General features: G+C 40.3%; 1 protein-coding gene across 1 annotated transcript in view; it reads left to right on the forward strand.

The window, feature by feature from the left end:
- Nucleotides 1-9,326: 9,326 nt before the first annotated feature.
- LOC131536466 (interferon-induced very large GTPase 1-like) overlaps nucleotides 9,327-16,997 on the forward strand; it is a 31,709-nt gene continuing 24,038 nt past the window's right edge. The window contains 1 exon segment of the mRNA XM_058769396.1: nucleotides 9,327-9,428. The gene's annotated coding sequence lies outside the window, so the exon portion shown is untranslated.

Genomic DNA, 16,997 nt, shown 5'->3' on the forward strand with positions numbered 1-16,997 from the left:
TTAGTAAGATACATTTGATCCAAAAAAAAAAAAAAAATCAGGATTACACTGATCCCAGCAGAAGGGTGGATTTCAGGAACAATATATATATATATGTAGCAGAGTGAGGCATAGCCCTGACATGATTGGTTGGCGTTACCCAAACAGGTGAACCAATCAGTGTTTGTACTTCATTATGATTGGTTAGTTGTGTAAGTGTCATGAGCCTATTAATGCCTGTGTTGTGAATTTAAAAGAGGGAAGTGTTTAGCTGCTTGGGATGCATCATCCTTGGTACCGCCCCTTTGTGACATGTGGCGCGTTGAATGCGTGCTAGTGATTGTATGGAGTGAAAACAGTATCAAAACCTCCTACAAATGCACACGAGAGATCCATACACTCTTTCTTAGCTGTCCATCGTGTTCGATGATGACTCTTGCTCCAGGGATGGGGGTGGGTTCAGCGATGTTGCCGCTGGTGCCACTTTTCGTGGGCGTTGAGTCTGATCCTTGAGCCGCACAATCTTCCGCAGATGGAGCAAGGGAAACCAGATACCAGGGGGGTACCAGCCGCCCTCTGGTGTCTCTTGATGCGTCTCTTGGATCGTCGGTCTTGGTTGGTTTGGTGTATTTGGGAGACTGCAGTGGCACAGGTGACCTGCCAGGCTGACCTGTCGAGTGCCAGAGATTCAAGCTGCGTGAGGGGAATGTTCGCTCGCTTTAGGAGGTCCCTGGTGTAGTCCTTAAAATGACGCTTTTGCCCTCCAGCGGAGCGCGTTGCACCCATTAGTTGACTGTAGAGGACTTGGCGGGGCAGGCGGTGTTCAGGCATGCGTATGGTGTGCCCTAGCCAGCGCAGATGTTTTTTGGCCACTGCTGCTTCCATGCAGATTGATTCAGTGTTGTTGAGGATGACTGTGTGGGGGATTCGATCTTCCCAAGACAAATTGAGGATCTTCTATAGGCAGCGGATATGAAAGGCCTCTAGGTTGGTAATGTGCTGGCAGTATGGGGTCCATGACTCTGCCCCATAAAGTAGAGTGGAGAGACATACCGCGTTGTAAACAGCGACCTTGGTACTGATCTTCAGGTTACGGTTTTCAAAAACCCTGCTGCGTAGGCGTCCAAAAGAAGATGTAGCTTTATTTATTCGGGTGTGTATTTCTGTGTCAAGGGAGCAGCATGAGGACAAGGTGGAGCCGAGATAGGTGAAGTGGTCCACTGTTTTAAGTGGAACACCATTTATGTGAAAACTGGGGGGTATGGGGGCCGGGGTGGAGAGATGGAACATGACCTCGGTTTTTTGATTGTTAACCTGTAGACCAAAAGATTGGTAAAGACTGGATATTGTGTTAAGGGCGTGCTGCATAGAGTCTGGGCTGTGGGCCAAAACAGCACAGTCATCAGCATACTGAAGCTCACAGATTTGGCGGGTCTTTGTTTTTGTGCGGGCCTGGAGTCGACGGATGTTGAAGAGGCTACCGTCAAGTCGATATTCCACATGGACCCCGTCTTCATGCGCTATGACACGATGGAAGAGACAGGTGACGGCAGAGAGGAAGAAGTTAAAGAGCACCGGAGCCAAGACACAGCCTTGCTTCACCCCAACGTTTACTTCGAAAGACTCAGACTGGAGTTCTCCCATAAGTACTCTGGCTTGCATCCCATCATGCAGCTGCTGTAGGATGCTGAGAAACTTGGGTGGTACCCCAAGTTTGGAGAGATTTTTCCAGAGCATCTCACGGTTGATGGTATCAAAAGCTTTGCTGAGGTCGATGAAGGCTACGTAAATGTCTTTGTGCTGTTCTCGGCTCTTCTCCAGAAGCTGCCTCAAAACAAAAACCATGTCTGTCATGGATCTGGACTTCCGGAAGCCACACTGAGTTTCCGGAAGAACAGCTTCCGAGATGTGCTCGACCAATCTGCTGAGCATGATCTTGGCCAGGACTTTCCCTGCGATGGAGAGGAGAGATATCCCGCGGCTGTTACCGCAGACTGCTCTGTCTCCTTTCTGCTTGTAAATGACCCCGATATTAGCATCCTTCCAGGCCTGTGGGAGGGTCCCATGTTCCCAGATGTTTTGGATCAGGAGGTGCAGACGGCGCGTGAGGATGTATCCTCCATGTTTGAAAACCTCTGCAGGGATTCCGTCGGGTCCAGTGCATTTGTTGTTCTTCAGCCCTGCAATGGCTTGCCGGAGTTCAGAGTAAAGTGGTGGGATGTCCAGGTGCATGGTTGGTGGCAGGTCTGGCAGATTATCCAGGATATGTGGGTCAGCAGGGTTGGTGTGGTTGAGGAGACTCTCAAAGTGATTTGCCCAACGGGCAAGAATCTTGTGGCGGTCCTTGAAGAGCGTGGACCCGTCAGCTGATCGGACTGGGGCGATCGCCCGTTTCCTGGGGCCGTACAATGCTTTTAAGGCATCATGAAATCCTTGAGTGTTATTGCAGTCTGCCAGGTTCTGGATTTCTTGCGCCTTTTGCACCCACCAGGTGTTCTCCATAGTCCGGAGGGCTCGCTGGGTTTCTGCTCTTGCAGCAGTGAAGGAGGTTATAAGGGTGGGAGATCCAGGGCAGGACAGGAGAGCTTTGTGGGCTTCATGCTTGGCTTTTAGGAGTGACTGTATCTCGGCTGAGTTACAGTCGAACCAGTCCTGGTGATGTTTCCTTAACTGGCCGAGCGCCTCTAAGGCTGCGTTATAAATAGCCTGGCGTAAAGCTGGCCAGTCGGCTGATTCTTCCGGGATCTTGTTAAGGTTTTCAGCAAGGTGCCGTCAAAGGTTGTCTTTGGTGGTATGGCTGTTCAGCACTGTGCAGTTAAGTTTCTTGTGTGAGGCAGTCCTCGGGCTACGGGGTTGAATGCTCATGAGTAGATTGGATCTGACCATGAGGTGGTCAGTCCAGCACTCAGCTCCTCTCATAACACGGGTGATGAGAACATCCTGTCTATCCTTTTGACGGACAATCACGTAGTCAAGGAGATGCCAATGTTTTGAGCGTGGGTGCTGCCAGGTGGTCTTGAACCTGTTCTTCATCTGGAAGATGGTGTTAGTAATGACCAGCTGGTGCTCTGCACAGAGGGAGAGGAGTCTGAGCCCGTTATGGTTCATTTTCCCCACACCATGCTGGCCGATGACTTTACTCCATACCAGGTGCTCCGTATCCACTCTAGCATCAAAATCTCCCATGAGTATGAGCCTGTCCGTAACCGGGGTTTTCTGTAGGATGGCATCAAGAGCTCTATAGAAATCGTCTTTGATGTTGTGCTCGGCATCAAGAGTTGGAGCGTATGCACTGATGAGAGTGGCGAAGCGTTTCTTTGCCAAAGGAATGCGCCATAACATCAGTCTTTCATTGATGCCGATAGGGGATTCCGGAATGCATTGCAGCAGTTTAGACTTCACAGCAAAGCCAACTCCATGGTTACGACGAGTGCCTTCGGGGACCCCCTTCCAGAAGAAGGTGTACCCAGCACCAGCCTCTGTCAAGGAGTCCTCCCATGTAGTCTGGTCTCACTGAGAGCTGCTATGTCGATGTTATATCTTGCAAGCTCCAGGGCCACCAGTGCTGTCCTGCAGTGGGGCCTGTCAGGGGTTTCGGCCCGGTCCAACAGTGTGCGAACGTTCCATGAAGCAATGCTTAGCTTATTTTTTACTTTAATTTTTCGACCGCGAGGGGGGGATGCTCCGACGGTTGCGGCTTACCGTCCGGAGTATGGGGAGCAGACAATTTTTGGACCACCTTTTCCAGGTCCTTCCCCATCACAGGGGTGAGCAGTGTGGGGCTGCTCAGTCGCAGTGGAAGCTGCCGAAAAGACGCGCTGCTCCATCCCGCAGTCCTAACGACCATCACTCCATTGCCGCCTGTGTGCATGGTTTGGCTAGACACTCCCAGCCACATCCTTGGCCTGTGCCCACCACCATTCCACATCGCCACAGGACTTTTTTTTTGGGGGGGGGCAAGAAGCTTGCGCATAGGTAAAGATTAGGGTGGGAGTGTGGGTGTGCGCAGTCCTCACTCCCACCATCTTCACTCCTACCAGATGGACCTCTAGTGGCATGAGAGAACCCATGACGACCTTCGTCTTGCAGGAAGTTGCAGGGGTCAGCCGGTGGTCCGGTCAGTTGGACTCCGCCTATGCCTGCCCCCAGGAGCAGGTTTGTCTTCAGGGTTTGCTCCCCTAGCCACTGTACCCTCCCGAGTTGACCCACGTGGCTGTGGGGTTGCCTTCTTCCGCCTTCCCAGCCGTTGTGATGGTTAACACACCACCATCTTCCGCCTGCGCCGCCGTTGGGGTCTTCACTATTTACCCATAGCTGGGACAGTGGTTGACGGGCATCAGGGCGTTTCCACCCGATGGGCCTGCATGCCACGTCTCTGGGGCCTACTGCTGCTCCGAGGTCCCGTACAACTTAGCCTGGAACCGCAAGGGACCAGTTACCATGTGTGCCACGGGGAGGCGTGTACGAGATCTTGGCAGTGGAGAGGCTATGTACCAGCTGAGGAGGCTTACACACTTGGCTCCTCTTTTCGCCCCTGAAGAACAAAGGGCTATCCGGTGGCAGCAGCTGAAAGCAGAAAGTGACCAGGTGTGTGGATTCATGTGCGCGCACGTGTGTGTGTATGGATCTCTCGCATGTGCATTTGTGGATTCGTGTGCGCGTGTGTGGATCTCTCGCGTGCATTTGTAGGAGGTTTTGATACTGTTTTCACTCCATACTGTATGGTCTACTATTTCAGGTCGATTTATGAAGTGTGGATCCGTGCACACTCTAATGGCTAAAATTGCCCACAATCCATTGCGCTTTGGCGAAGGATTCGGTCCAGAACTACAAACACGAATAAAATGTGTAAGAAAAACTACAAATGTGTCAGATGCGCGCGATTGACCGTTAGATAGAGAGTTTTACAAAAAGGGTTTTGAGTTACTAATAATCAACATTTAACCTGGCAAAATTTTTTTATTTATTGTTATCCGTGTTATATTTCATCTGCAACAGCAATGTGAACTTTTATAAACATCCATTTGGTCGTTAACTTTTAAATGCATCATTATGCAGAAAATATGTTCTCCGCATGAAAGACCTGCAACTGGAAGATCTGTACTTTTTCTTCACCAAAAGTAGAAGTAGAAAAGAGGGGTAGTCGTGGCCTAATGGTTAGGGAGTCGGGCTTGTAACCTGAAGGTTGCTGGTTTGATTCTCGCGCCGGCAGGAATTGAAGGTGGGGATTGTGAATGAACACTCTCTCCACCTTTGATACCATGACTTAGGTGCCCTTGAGCAAGGCACCGAACCCCTAATTGCTCCCCGGGCACTGGAGCAAGGCTGCCCACTGCTGTGTGTGTGCACTTGTTCACTACTCACTGCTGTGTGTGCACTTGTTCACTACTCACTGCTGTGTGTGCACTTGGATGGGTTAAATGCAGAGCACCATTTCGAGTATGGGTCACCATACTTGACAATACATCACGACTTAACTTAAGAGAGTACATACTTTAAGGTTCACAGTATAAGTAGGGACGCAGCATCGGTCATCATTTCATTAAAAATAATAATACAACAACAACATCATTTAGAAACTTTTAGCAACAAATCGACATTTAGCAACTTTCTCTGAAAATTAGTTGGCAAGCGACAGCGGTGTACCAGTTCTAATCCCAGCAAACACAGTATGTTGTGAGGACGGTCAGCGTGACATTACTTTATGGCGACGTTGTGAGGACGCTGTTGTAAAGTTCAATTTTTTAGAATCTTGGCTAAAGTTCCAGAAACATCGTGGGCACGTCCTCAAAAGACGTCGCTAGTTAGTCCCATGAAGAACATTGTAGCGACGTGGTCAGCTAGTCTCCAGATAACTTTTCATATTATTGCACTACATGTATTATCTTTAAGATACCATTTGGATAGCCTATAATTTGAGAAATATACTGAATTCATCAAACATTTTAAAAGATGGCATAACTTATTATATTTGTAGATATATAAAATATTTGTCATCAAATTAAGGACAAAACAAAATGTGAGAACATTAAGGTGCATTATCGCCACCTACTGTATTGGAGTGTGGACCAGAGTTTACCCATTTCATGAGAGAGGAGGAAACTAAATATCTATCTATATATATATATATATATATATATATATATATATATATGGGTCATTCTTGTTACGGTGTTGCTACTAATAAAGCGCACGATGAACGAGAGAAAACCAAAAGTCTTTTTAATAAAATTCAAAACAGAGATAATCCAGGAGCAAGGAGTAGTAAAACACAATGAGCAAATAATAGCAGGCAAAGAAACAAGGATGAACACAGGCTTTAAATACAAAACATAATGAAGGGGAAACAGAAACAGGTGAGGAGCTAATTAACTAATGAGGAGAACTAAGGAAACTGGGTCAACATGTGACAATTCTACAGAAACGTCCACTTTTCTGTCCCTAGACTTTAAAGAAATGTTACAATTGAAATACACATTAGGGTTACAATGTTTTTATATTTTAAAATGAAACAATATGTTATTTGAACAATTACACCTTCCTGAGCCATCAATGTGGCATTATTTTTTTTATTAATTATATAGAATTCCAAGCACCACAAAACTGCTCGTCCCCACAGCCATGTACAGCAGGAAAGTGCTTTATTTTGAGGTCAAAAACAGGATTTTCTACCATTTAAAATACAAAAGTCTATTCATAACTATCAAATATATGATATAAATGGCATAATAAAACAAAATGCCAAAAAAGTTTTATAAAATATATAATGAAAACAGTGGTCCCCTGGAGTTGTGTCACTGGTGTTACCGCTTAACAAAAGTCTTTTATTTTGGAATAAAAAATCACGCTGATGACATCACTAGACTTCCTCCTTCCTATTTTCTAAACATCTATGAAAAAAGGCCCATGTTTAGTCCACTGTTTCTTTTCAGTTATGATACATTTTCTCATTTATCTCGTGATTTCATATGAAGCTTTTAGTTGATGTCACTGGTGTGACCTACTTATTGTTAGGGAAATGTAAAAAAAAAAAAAAAAAATACAAATGGATTAAACTACTTAATTTAGTGAGTATACCATGATTGACAACATGTGGCTTGATACCTTGCAGCAGACATTTTGTAAAATGCATTTTTCATGAAAATTGTCACTGGTGTCACCTTCCTTATGGATAACACCAGTCAAGTCAAGTCACCTTTATTTATATAGCGCTTTTACAATACAGATTGTGTCAAAGCACTTAACAGTATCAAATTGGAGGATAGAGTGTCAGTAATGTATAATAAGATTAAACACTCAATTTTCAATTTTCAGTTAAAGGCATTTCATTATTGAATTCAGAGATGACATTGTCTAGCTCAGTTTAGTTTAAATAGTATCTGTGCAATCAAATCGGTGATAATCGCTAGAAATTAAGTGTCCCCAACTGAGCAAGCCAGAGGAGACAGAGACGAAACCCGCAGTTCAAAAGTTTATATTTCTATTTTTATTTTGTTGCAATTTCTAACAATAGCAGTATTATGTAGTTAGGTATTTTATTATATTTTAGTTATTTTGTTATTTTTGGTTGATATATCTAGGGATATATCTCTGGGGGTCATCTGGGTGTCCTGGTCTCCGCTGACGATCAGGGCTGTAGACATCATCTCTTGGTTCTGATCCACCATCTGATCGGATACGGACTGAGAAACAGACTAGGAAAGAAACAGACTAATATTAGCGTAGATGCCATTCAACTTACGATGTAACGAGTACATCGTGTGTTATGGGGAGTGTTCCCGGTTCCGGTTGATCTAATTAATGCAGCCTAACAATCCTTTAACGGATTTGAATAATAGAAGCGTATTAATGTGTTATGTGTAAGCCAGGCTAAAGAGATGGGTCTTTAATCTAGATTTAAACTGACAGAGTGTGTCTGCCTCCCGAACAGTGTTAGGTAGACTGTTCCAGAGTTTGGGTGCTAAATAGGAAAAGGATCTGCCGCCCGCAGTCGATTTTGATATTCTAGGTATTATCAAACGGCCAGAGTTTTGAGAACGCAGCGGACGTGGAGGACTATAATGTGATAAGAGCTCGCTCAAGTACTGAGGAGCTAAACCATTCAGGGCTTTATAAGTAATTAACAAGATTTTAAAATCTATCCGATGCTTGATAGGGAGCCAGTGCAGTGTCGACAGAACCGGGCTAATATGCTCATATTTCCTGGTTCTAGTAAGGACTCTAGCTGCTGCATTTTGGACCAACTGTAGTTTGTTGATCAAGCATGCAGAACAACCACCTAATAAAGCATTACAGTAGTCTAACCTTGAGGTCATAAACGCATGAATTAACATTTCTGCATTTGAGGTTGAGAGCATAGGTCGCAATTTAAATATGCTTTTGAGAAGAAAAAATGCAGTTTTACAGATGCTAGAAACATGGCTTTCAAATGACAGATTGCTATCGAACAGCACACCTAGGTTCCTGACTGATGAAGAAGAATTGACAGAGCAGCCGTCAAGTGTTAGATAATGTTCTAGGTTATTACATGTGGGGTTTTTAGGTCCGATAATTAACACCTCTGTTTTTTCAGAATTTAGCAGGAAAAAATTACTCGTCATCCAGTTTTTTATATCGACTATGCATTCCGTTAGTTTCTCAATTTGGTGTGTTTTACCGGGCCGCGAAGAAATATAGAGCTGAGTATCATCAGCATAACAGTGAAAGCTAACACCATGTCTCCTGATAGACCAGTGACGATCAGTATATCAGGCCTAATGCATGTCACTGGTGTTACTGTGCTGTGTTACTGTACTGTTTTTGTCTGTCACATTAAATAAATAAAACAATCTCCTTATTTCTTGCATTTTCATTATTTTTCTGTAACTCTGACTACATGTGCTGAATATTTTTTTTTAGAAATAATATTTCATAAAAACTTTTAATATTGCTAAAGAAGGTAACACCAGTGACAAAAAATGATACATGTGGTCTTGAAATAATTGCACAAAAAAGCTAAAAATAATAATAATTAAGCTGTTATTTATATGCATTCATCAAGTCAAAAGGTAATCTAATAATGTGGTCTAAATTTAAATGTAAAAAAAATAAAATAAATAATAATAATTTTAAGACATTAATTTTGCCATACCAAAAGTGGACGTTTCTGTAGAATGACCTATATATATATATAAACAGTCAACTCTGTTTTAATTCTAAGTATTTTGCAGATTTGGTCGGCCATAGATGTGCAGACATGGTGAAATAATCTGCACATCTTTGTGTGAAAGATATTTGATTGGCTAAATAAATCGTGTTGAACAGGATGTGGCATAAAACACTTTCACTTTCTGCAACGTCATGTGACTTCCTGGAATTCAGTTTTTCGTGACTGCGAAAGGGTCTGCAGAGGACTTTCAGGACATCTGGAGTTGGACACATGAGACACTCACAGAGACATCAACAATCAGGTTTGACTGCAATTGCTTAATTTGATTGATTTATCAATTATCAGTTTGTGCCGGCAGTACCAATTACACATAAAGGCAGTTTCACACGCCACATGAAAAGCAGATCACTGACAGTGAAACACATGGAAAGCGGCAAATCGCAAACTTATTTGGTAGCGGACGTGTGTAATATTATAAATAATATTTATAGTATTTATAGCCGCCACAAAAAGCTGTGAGCGTACAAGCATCGTGATTTTGAGTGGAGTACACGTTCCACTTCTTGCGCGTTCACGTCTCTTCCGGTTTCATCGGGCGCACGCGCCTGGGCCGAAGTTAGCTTCCGGTCTGTGTTTGTTTATCGGTCCTGTTAGTGGCGCTGGCTGCAAACACAGTTAAAGTTAAAGTGATGAGTAATGAAGTTGGGCTCAGGTGGTTGTGCTGTGGGATGTGTTTCACATACATTTATTTATTTGTGGCGACCCCCCACGATATCAAAACGGGATTTTCCAAATGGCTTCCTTGAATAAACATGAGCACGTAATGCACGTTTAAAAATCCAAACGAGGCGCAGGTGTTTTTATATCACTGTATTTCTGAAGGAACACTGTCTTTAGAAAATGTTTGATGTCATTTTAATTTCCTCTAGCAAATTATATGCCTGATAAAGCAGCGTTTGTAAGCTCAGCGCTGCTTTGTGTAACGTACTGTACAGCCCAACAGCCGTTTCCGGGGAAACCTCTAGTTCTCCCGCTTTAAAGCGCCTCCTGCTGGCAGAGAATGAATTTGTATTTTTAATAGGTCCGTCCATGTAGTTATCGCTGCATCTCAGTCCGTCTGATTTACGCAGCAAACATAATTTGCTTATCAAAACATAATTTACTTAATAAAATCCTCGTAACAATTTGCTCTAACACTTTTTAAGTAAAATGTACTGCTTTAATTTTAAGTAAAACACACTTTCCAGAGTCAGGTAAAATCTATGTATTAATTGACTTAACATTTGTTAAAATATTAAGTAAATATTACTAAATTCTATTTAAGGTAGGATTTATATTTATTCTAAGCATTTAGATAAAGTCTATATATTTTTTAAATACTAACACACAGCTGTCCTTAAAATATTAAGTAAATTTTATTTACTGTTATAAGGTAGGTTTAATTTAATATTTCAATTAATTTATTAAATATATGTAATTAAATATTACTAAAAATATAATAATTTTGTCTGCATTTTAATAAACCACACAGCGTAGATACAATCAACGTTTATTTTGTTCCAACATTAAACAATGACTCAGTCACACAAATGTATTGTTTTTAAAGTTGCATAAAGCAAAACCTACGTTTCGCTAGGGATTGGAGTCCTGAAAACAACAAAATTTGTCAAGACCTGAAAGTGTTTTAACCCCAAGAGGAATACAAAAACATGGGATGAGGTTTAAACATCATGGATATAATGCATGGATACAAAATTTTTACTATTTCAATAAAAGTAGCAATCCTCTCAAATAGTGCAGTTTCAACATAGCACTCTGGACTTGTGCTCTAAACATTACAACATTAAATGCATAAAATATAAAGCATTAATACATAAAATGCATAAAAATATTTAGATTAACAGTTAAATGTGTCAACATTTCTATATAAAGCAATGTTGCTAAATTAATGTCAAAACTAATTTCTTAAAAGAGACAGCTTCTGCATCCAACAGATATTGAGTAGTGCTTTTACGAATTCAGTTAAATTTAAAATAGTCTAAAACAATGCAGTTTCAACAATTAACATGGCACTCTAGACTAGTGCTCTAAACATGACAATAAAGAAAAAAAGACCAGATGCCTTAGTTGGCACAAAGCTGAAAACAGTTCTAACAGGCAAGTGTCTTCCCACCACTGTTCACAATGTTGAAACTAAATTCAAAAGCAAAACTGCTAATTATGTACACAAGTGATCTGAAAAACATTATGTCTGTGCAAATAGTCCAATAGAACCTGGAAGATTTCAAACTTAGTTGGGGAGTACTGGCATCCAAAAATGTGCAGTACTTGCAATGGCAAAAGCATTTAATAAAACAACTTCGACTTTAAAGCTTGTACTTTTGGAGACAGCTTAATCACATCCAATTCTAGAAAAAGTTTCTGAAACACCTCGAAAATGTAACGCAGTGCTCTGGGGTATGCGAGGTTAAGGGCATGAATGAGTCCCATAAGCAGGGCACAAGCTTTAGCAGTATTGTGGCATCCCGGCAAGATCTCCTTGCCTTCTAGAATAATGGATACATCCACTGGATCCTTTCCATCAGCTCCATGTACAACCAGAATCTTGAGGGTGTTTTGTGTTGTGTCACTGCGGTTGTCCTCCTGCAAAATATAGACAAACTAAATAACTTGGATTTTACTGAAAAAGCTAAACTGAAGTAATACAGTATAGATTACGCTAAACTGAGTCAAGCCTATTTTACAGCAAGCCAGGATTAGTCAAACATAAGAGCCAAATAATGTTACCCTTAGCCATAAATTTACTACTTGACTGTGGCTCTTTTGGTCCTAAAGGGCAACACTTCTGAAGAGTCTGTCTCCAACCCAAATCAAACACACCTGATTCTGCTCATTAATATTCTACTAGAAGGACTAGAAACTTTTAGGCAGGTGCGTTGAGGACAGTTGGAGCTAAACTCTGCATGACAGTGGCCCTCCAGAACAGAATTTGGACACCCCTGCTTTAAGGTTAACCTGTACGTAAGGGGTGGGAACCCTGGTCCTGGAGTCAGTGTCCTGCAGAGTTTAGCCCCAACCAGCTCCAACAAACATGCTTTGAAGTTTCTAGTAGACCTTGATTTCCTGGATCAGGTGTATTTGATTAAAGGAACACTCCAATTTTTTTTTGGAAATAGGCTCATTCTCCAACTCCCCCAGAGTTAAAAAGTCGAGTTTTACTGTTTTTGAATCTATTACTACTGGTCTAATTGGATTCAATGATCTATGCTAAGCTATGCTAAAAGTGCTATCGACAGACCCGGAGATCAACTGAATGGATTCAGCAATGGTAAAACTCAACTTTTTAACTCTGGGGGAGCTGGAGAATGAGCAGGCCCTCCAGGAGCATTGGTTCCCCACCCCTGGTGTACGTTACGGTAATACAATTTTAACATTTATGACATTGAATAAAAAACGCTTTACCTGGAAATCTTCAAACAGTTCCTCTTCTTGGGAGATTTCCTAAATGCAGTCAACCTGTAAATGAACAAACACAATTAGTTATATTAAAACAACAGAATTAATAAAAATACATTACATTTAAGGTAGAAAATTACATGAGAACTAATTAATAAACAGAAGCTGAAATACAAGCAGGAGTTGTATTCTGATGTGATGCTTGTTAACAATCATAATGTCTAGGTATCAATGAAATAAGTTCATTTAAACACGTCAGAGCTTTTCAGACACTTTCTGGACTGAACAAATTTATCAACCTATTTCAATAGTTTATGATAAAGTACAAAAAAAAGTTAAATCTCCAGTTATGTAGATTCTAAATCTTAGATGGCTTATTATGATTAAAATGATGCTGTAAAAGTATTTGTTCTACACTATTACTATTTGTAATGATAATATGTTTTAACATTGTTTAACCAAATCTTTTGTCTTTTTTTATTCTCAGTTTTGTAATATATCTGAGAAAAAACGCTTGTGTAATCCACAAAGATTAATGTAAACTGTATAAGGTATAAACTTTATTGTGCTTTTCATCCAGAAAGCTCCTTGTAACATTATGCGTTTAGGGCAATTTTGGTTACTCCAATAATCTCAAGGCAAATCGTGCTATAGACACGAAATGTATAGTTTATTGATTCGTTTTCACACATTTTTTTTTTTTCCCGTGTCACTCAGCACTATTTATTTAATGTAATGTTTTGAAAGTCATGGTAAGTGTAACCTGATCGCACTTAAATGAGGGGGGTGGCAAATTATGTCTGAACTTTTCCTAATGCAAATTTCGAATCAGCGTGTTTTAACATAATTCACTGACTAACACAAATTTCTTTGGTTTTAAATTGACTTCTGTATGAGACTAGTGATTCATGGACTGCAGTGGAAAATGCAGGCCTAATGTAACCTCGAGTTAACATTACTAGAGTTACACAACAAAGTCAATCGGACTTTTAAAATTCTCATGGACCTATACATTGTCATAAATTACTACAGAAAAAAGCCAATAACTTTGCATCCACGTGTGATAATCCCAACCGCACGTGTGGCAGTCGCAACCGTCTGTCTCTGAAAGATTGAGGTCTCTGCAGAGCAAAATTAGGTGTTTCTGAATTGCTGGGCGTTTTCAAACTGCTGGGTGTTTCTAAATCATGCAATCAAAATGATCCCCTTGACCTAACCCCACCCCTAAACCTACCGTCACTATGACGTCAGCCAATCAGGTAACATGGTCGAAAAACGCCCCGATTTGGTAACTCCCATTACTTTGCTGCAGAGACCTAAGGTGTGTTCGACTTCATGCGGCGCCATGAAAACCGACCGGCGGCTGACTTGAAGAAGTGCATGCCGGTTAGAAAATGTGTCCGACTTGAACCGGCGCCGACGCCACGTCACTGTCACGTGTGGCATCAAAGTACCGCGAGAGCGTTTGGAGAGCAGCCGGCTGACTCAGCTGGAGCAGTTTCTCCAGAGCGACTGCAGGAGCGCTGATGACGACACAGCTGTTTCACGATTGGCCAAATTCACCACATGACAACAATGACGTGTGTTTCTAACATCTTCAATTCCAATACAGCTCACAAATATTATTTTACTACGAAAATATCACAATCGTGTGAAAAAATGGAAGCTAAGACAAACTTGGAACATTTTATAAAAAGAGATTAAACAAATGGTACTACTACATTAGATAAAATTAAGAACAAAAAAGCAAGAAAGACCTATGAAGCTTTTTGTTACTTTAAATTGTTGTAATTTTACCCCTGGCATGAATTCACTTTACATATTCTTATGAATGTTTATTTGTTTTTGTACTTGTTGTGAGTTGTATATGCTTGTACAAACCTTTGTATAATTTTTGCATAATAATAAAAAAAAAATACTGCCCACAAATCTGTTTTTAGAACAGTAAAAGCTTTTTTTTACTGTATAGTCACAATGTTATAATGAGTCACATTTAATAATAAAAAACACTGATAAAGGCTTATTGGTATTTAAATAGTACATGTTTATGTTGAACTTTATTCTTGAACAGATGGCCCTGTATTAAGCAGTATATAAAAAGTGTTTCTGTTGCTCATGAAAACATTTCTAAAACATCCGTGCATTTGACAAATTTAGCATGTTATTCACTTCATCTGTGATAAGAGTATGCAAACACCGCGAGAGCATCACTACCGGGATCAGAAAGTGTCCGACTTGACGTCTCCGCATTCAATTCCGCCCCCGACTGCAAGCGGCTGCTCTCGCCGATAGGTCTGTGCAGCGCCGCATGAAGTCGAACACACCTCTATACTTGGTCTCTGATCCAAAACGCGGGCATGTGATTCAGTCACGTGGATGTGAACGTGCTAATATTTTAGATTAAAATTTACTCAGTATTTTTAGGTTTATGTGCAATGACTTTAAAACAGTTAAATAATACCAGAAAATGTATAATACAATTTACTATTCCCACACAGTTAATTTTATACATGAATTGTGTATTTATTTAAAATTTTACTTAGAAATTCTAGTTCTCAATGAATTGTAATATTACAATGTAAAAAATATGACAGTAAATCTAGTATATTTTACTATACCTCAAAGTTTGTTTTTTCAGTGTACCCATTAAGCACACTTCCATTTTTGAACTCAGATTATAAAAAGTAAAAATAATGTATTATCCTACTTGATGTCTTAACCTATTGATATGTTTGTTACAATATACCTCCTATAATTTCAAGTCAATCAGATCGTTGCACACTGATATATGAGTCTACATGGCCGTGTTCGAAATGCCATACTATCATACTACTCTTACTATTTCTGCAGCATGCAAATTTTCTGTATGCATGAAATACCCGGATGACCTACTATATTTGCAGGAATCTGCTAAATATAACTCAAGTACACTAAAAACAGTACAGAAGCTGTGTTCCGAATGGCATACTATCAAACAACTCCTACTATATCGCAGTATGCTGTGTGAATACTGTGAATAGTATATAATAGTGAATAGATCGATTCTGCCTTTTGTCAAACTCTTCCAACTCCTTTGCCCATCACATACCAGATCAGAAAGGAATTTATTTTCCAAAAAAAAAAAAAAAAAGTAAATATTTGAAAAGTGGAGATTAAACGCCTCATTAATAATACAGTGTGCTTAGCAGTAGGTAGGTTTTTGTCCCAATAAAGTGGCATTCATGAAATAAAATTTATGATAATTTACACTCAATATGTTGTTGCATACTGTTTTATAATGTACTACAGTACTGAAGTATAAATATCTGCCACCTAACTACTATTTACACACCTGTTGCTAAAGAAAATGCTGCTATTTTAGTGTAAACTGAGTTTATCATTAGTTGCACTTAGTGTAACTATATATCACTTTTTCCAATTAGTGTAACTGCCAAAAATATCATTGTTCAGTTAAAGACAGCTCAGTGTTGATTCAGTTCTGTCCAATAGCCTATGTAAAGTTCTTCAATTATGAGTTCAGTTGGGCAATATTGTTTACTAGAATGAAACCTTCTTAACAAGCCTTTGTAAAAAGAATAGTTAGCACATTTGTTTGTAAGGTAACAACCTTGACAGCTGTGCTGAATTAATTTTTGTGTTTGTCATGTGACAATTAAGCATACTACTCTGAAACATTTGTTGCTTATTGTATACTGTTTCACACACTATTCTTTAAAAAATAGCATTGGTGGAAAGAGTACTGAAAATTTGTACTTAAGTACAAGTACTGTTACATTGCTGAAATAATACTCAATTACAAGTAAAAGTACTGGTGCCAAAACAGTACTTAAGTAAAAGTACAAATTACTCATCCCAAAAACTACTCAGAGTACTAGTTACTAGTTACTTTTTAGCGGCGATATTTAATGAATTACCAAAAAATATTAATTCATATCTTTCTAACCTAGTCCTAACGCTCTGCCAGATGCCCCAAGAAAACAACAAACTGTGCTGATATACACCCACGATGTCATGTAATACTGAAAAATTATAACCCTAACCTTTATCTCCATACTGAAAACCCAGATGTCCAGACAGTGATTCAGTGATTCAAAATATTAGTGTCTGAGACACTGTGAGCACAGAGACTGTAGTGTGCACAGCAAATTTTTAAAAGCTTAGCTTAGATATGTAATATTAATTAAATAGTGCTCATAAATGGCTGTTGAGATAGTATTCTCAAGTGAAATGAGTAGGGACATGGACCCGGAAACACCAGTCCTTACGTCATACTTAACAAGAGGATTCTCCCCAAGCCGTCAAACTGATGTCATCAGAGCGAGACGCCATTCCAGAGTGGAAGCAAATTTTCAGTTTTTGATTAAATATGATGATGGCAGACAAATTTTTTCCCCGGTGTATTGACTTGCAGTTT

This window comes from Onychostoma macrolepis, chromosome 03 (assembly GCF_012432095.1).
Source record: "Onychostoma macrolepis isolate SWU-2019 chromosome 03, ASM1243209v1, whole genome shotgun sequence".
Classification (NCBI taxonomy): Eukaryota; Metazoa; Chordata; class Actinopteri; order Cypriniformes; family Cyprinidae; genus Onychostoma; species Onychostoma macrolepis.